The sequence below is a fragment of the Triticum aestivum genome, chromosome 3B, assembly GCF_018294505.1.
Source record: "Triticum aestivum cultivar Chinese Spring chromosome 3B, IWGSC CS RefSeq v2.1, whole genome shotgun sequence".
Classification (NCBI taxonomy): domain Eukaryota; kingdom Viridiplantae; phylum Streptophyta; class Magnoliopsida; order Poales; family Poaceae; genus Triticum; species Triticum aestivum.
This window is the reverse complement of record NC_057801.1, coordinates 598722244-598727137: the sequence shown is the minus strand read 5'-3', so window position 1 is coordinate 598727137 and position 4894 is coordinate 598722244.

Below are 4894 nucleotides of genomic sequence, written 5' to 3'. Positions count from 1 at the left end.
GATTTGGTGGAAAGAAGATTTGAGTGGAAAGCAACTTGGGGAAGGCTAGAGATCAAGATTCATATGGTAGGAATGGAATATCTTGACCTCAACACAAGTGTAGGTGGTTCTCTCTCAGAAAATGTATGTTGGAAGTGTAGGCACGTTTTGATGGCTCTCTCCATGAATGAAGAGTGGGTGGAGGGGTATATATATCCTCCACACAAAATCTAACCGTTACACACAACTTGCCAATCTCGATGGGACCGAATCGTCAAACTCGGTCGGACCGATTTAGCAACTAATGTGACTGTTAGGATTTTCGGTGGGACCGACATGCAACTTGGTAGGACCGATATGGTTAGGGTTAGGGCATAACGTAATCTCGGTGAGACCGATTTGGGTAATAAGCTAACCAGAGAGTTGGTCAGGCAAACTCGGTGGGACCGATTCGCTCATCTCGGTGAGACCAAAATGTTACGAAAGGGAAACAGAGAGTTTGCATTGCAATCTCGGTGGGACCGATCGCTCATCTCGGTTGGATCAAAACATTACAAAGGGAAATAGAGAGATTACAATCCCATCTCGGTGAGACCGAGATCCCTATCGGTGAGACCGATTTGCCTAGGGTTTGTGGCAGTGGCTATGACATCTGAACTCGGTGGCGCCGGATAGAAAGAATCGGTGGGGCCGAGTTGGACTTTTGGTTTAGGTCATATGTGGATGTGAGAAAGTAGTTGAGGGCTTTGGAGCATATCACTGAGCATTTTGAGCAAGAAAGCCATTAAGCAACACCTCATCCCTCCTTGATATTATTGGCTTTTCCTATAGACTCAATGTGATCTTGGATCACTAAAATAGAAAATGTAGAGTCTTGAGCTTTGCTTGAGCCAATCCTTTTGTCCTTAGCATTTTGAGGGATCCACTTTTCTCATCCATGCCATGCCAATCATTGAGCTTTCCTGAGATATTTATCTTGAAATAGCATTAGCTCAATGAGCTATATGTTGTTAGGAATTACCAAAACCACCCAGGGATAGTTGCACTTTCACCCTCCCACATATATATAGGTGGGAGGGAGGGAGGAGCAGCCAAGGGGGGTGCCCAAGTAGGGGGTATCCTACTTGGGGTCTTTCCCAAGCCCCCTTTCCTTATTTGGACCGCGGGAGGAAGGAAGAAGGAGGTGCCCCCCCCTTTTCCTTTCTCTCCTGAGGAGGGAAAGGATGGAGGGGCCACCCCTCCCCTTTCCTTTCCCTTAGGGCTCGCCAATGGGAGGGGCGCGCCAGCCCCCTAGTGGGCTGGTCTGTGCCCTCCTTTGGCGCATAAAGCCCATATCTTCCCGGGGGTGCCCGGAAACCCTTTCGGTGACCGAATAACTTCCCGGTACGTGCCGAAACACTTTTGGTGTCCAAATACCATCATCCTATATATCAATCTTTACCTCTCGGCCATTTTGAGACTCCTCGCCATGTTTGTGATCTCATCCGGGACTCCGAACAACATGCGTTCACCAAAACATACAACTCATATAACAATATATCATCAACGAACGTTAAGCGCGCGGACCCTACGGGTTCGAGAACTATGTAGACATGACCGAGACACCTCTCCGGCCAATAACCAATAGTGGAGCTTGGATGCCCATATTTTATCCTACATATTCTATGAAGATCTTTATCTGTCGAATCGTTATGACAACATACGTAATTCCCTTTGTCTATCGGTATGTTACTTTCCCAAGATTCGATCGTCGGTATCTCCATACCTAGCTCAATCTTGTTACTAGAAAGTCTCTTTACTCATTCTGTAATACATCACCTTGGGACTAACTCCTTAGTCATTTGCTTGCAAGATTATGATGTGTATTACCGAGAGGACCCAGAGATACCTCTCCGATACTCGGAGTGACAAATCCTAATCCCGATCTATGCCAACTCAACAAACACATTCGAAGATACCTGTAGAGCATCTTTATGATCACCCAGTTACACTATGACGTTTTATAGCACACAAGGTATTCCTCTGGTATCCAGGAGTTGCATAATCTCATAGTTGAATGAATATGTATTTGACATGAAGAAAGCAATAACAATAAACTTGAACTATCAATATGCTAAGCTAACAGATGGGTCTTGTCCATCACATCATTCTCCTAATGATGTGATCCTATTATAAAATGACAACACATGTCCATGGTTAGGAAACCTTAACCATCTTTGATCAACGAGCTAGTCTAGTAGAGGCTCACTAGGGACACGGTATTTGTTTATGTATTCACACATGTATTTAAGTTTCCGATTAACACAATTATAGCATGAATAACAAACCTTTATCATGAATAAGGAAATATAAAATAACAACTTATTGTTATTTCTTTCAAGTCAAACATTTAAGTTTTACTAAACATATAGTGTGATTTCCATATATCAAACTTAAATAAGTTTGACATAGAACAAAGGTAGAAATTTAAGAAATTCGAAGTAGAGTGAGTAAATCACTTTCAAATGAAAACTTGTCTTGTCACTCAAGTCATCCTTGTTGTCTCCCCCCCCCGTGGGTGTCGCGACGAGAGGAAAATGGCAGGCAACCCTTGGTGCTTCTAATAAAAGGTGGAGGGGACCTCCTTACATCGTGGTCTCATGGTGGACCTTTACATTTGAGGTGGCACCCTCGAGCGAGGTAGGAGGTGCTCACATTATGATGCATGGCATGCATAGATGCTGGTCGATCCTATTAGCAGTGCGGGTGGTGAAGGGAAGGGGTGTTGGTCGCCACATGTGTGGTGATCCATCATCCTCATGTGCTTGATCTGAAGGTCATTGATACGTCTCCAATGTATCTATAATTTTTGATTGTTCCATGTTGTTATATTATCATTCTTGGATGTTTTACAATCATTTTATAGCAACTTTATATCATTTTTTGGGACTAACCTATTGACATAGTGCCCAGTGCCAGTTATTGTTTTTTGCTTGATTTTTACTTCGCACGAAATCAATATTGTCAGTGTACCAAAGTAGGGGCGCTCTTTTGTACCCCTTATTTGTGCACGGGCAGTCAGAGCCGCACCCACGGCCACACTTAAGCAGTGCAGGGCCAGGAAAATCAAGGCCACAAGATAGTCAAAGCAACGCCATGACAGAGATGCAAAGAGCAAGAGGGCAAGGTGGTTTCCCCCGGCAAGACCCTTGCCGGGGCGACCCCCGTGGCCCCGGCAAGGACCTTGCCAGGGCAGCTTACCCGACGCTAGCAGAAAGCACCACCCTTGGGCCCCAATTTTTCCAAACACCGCCAACCACGCTGGGACCTGGGCTCGGGAGGCGCCTCCATGATGGCATGCAAATCTTTGTGAAGACAAGAAACACTCTAAACCGGAAGAGGATTAGAAGACAATGAACCTTGGCGAGATCATCGCCGAGAAAACCCACAAGACCCCTGGCAAGGTCCTTGCCGGGGACGACCGCAACGCCACGACAAGACCCTTGCCGGGGCCCCGGCAAGGCCCTTGCCGAGGGCGTCCACGAGGCCGCAGCCAGGCCCGCACACACCAAGCTTCTGCCACCGCCCCCATGCAGCTGCCAGCCCACCAGCTAAGCAGGCGCCTGCGTGTTGGCATGAGGCTTCTTGGCCAACTCAGCGCATGCCTATGTGGTGGCATGCACATCTTCATGAAGGCCCTACCACCGCACCACCTCAGCAGCCTGCCAGCCTACATGGTGCTAACTGCCTCGCTGGCACAGGCGCATGTCAAGGCAGGGCAAAGCAGCGGTAAAGTGGAAGGGACACGTCAGGGGCGCATTAAATGCGCCTTGTCCCGTAATAGCAAGCGATAGGCTTAACCAGACTACCCTGATGCCACCTCCTGTGTGCCACTGTAGCGATCCCCTTGCCTATAAAAGGAGGCCCAAGGCATCCAGGAGAAGGATTCAGATCCTTGGACAAGTTACGCTCAGTGTAGCTCACTCAAGAACTCCAAGAACACAGATATACACAACAAAAAAGACACATCCGTGACATTTTGGGTCGAACAAAATTTGTTCTGTCATACATATGACACTTCTATGACGATAATTGTGACAAAACCCGGTATCATCATAGATGTGGTGGGCTCCTACTTCTATGACAAAAAATCATGACAGAAAATGGGCTTTTCGTCCTGGGCGGGCCAGAGACGCAGCTGCATGACATTCTTTGGACCGTCCATGACAGAAAAAACCATGGTAGAAGCAAGGGGGAGGAAAATTTCGGGGAGTTCCCAGTTACAGTGGGAGGTTGGGGGCCGAGCGATGCGCGTTCTCTCGTACACATACGCGCATGTGTGCGAGGCGTTGGCTCTAACTAAACCCAAGCGAGGCATTGGGCTCTAACTGAACCCGAGCGATTGCACTGCAGGCTATGCATTACTGAACCCGAGCGATCGATCGATGGCTGCTAACTGAACCCAATCGAGCAATTCCTTCGCTACTGCTGCTAACTGAAGCCGATCGATTGGATGAACAGTGAGCGTTGTGGGGGGGTTTGGATGAACAGTGAGTAGTGGCGTTGCCTCTGGATGAACAGGACCCCGTGGTGTGGAGGGCTGGACGAACAGTAGACGATGGAGGGGTGCCCGTGGAGGGGTGGTTGAACAGGACCCCGTGGTGTGGTGGAGGGCTGGATGAACAGTAGACGGTGGAGGGGTGCCCGTGGAGGGGTGGTTGAACAGTAGCCGGTGGAGTAGCACGCGGTGGAGGCTGGATGAACAGGAGCCCGTGGAGGCTGGAGGAGGTCGACGGTAGCCTGTGGAGGCTGGAGGAGGTCAACGATGGAGATGAACAGTATCCCGTGGAGTCCTGTTTTGCGGTACGCCACACCCCTCCCGATGAACAGGACCCCCGTTTCGACCGTAGCGCTCCAACACAAGTCCGTTTCGTCC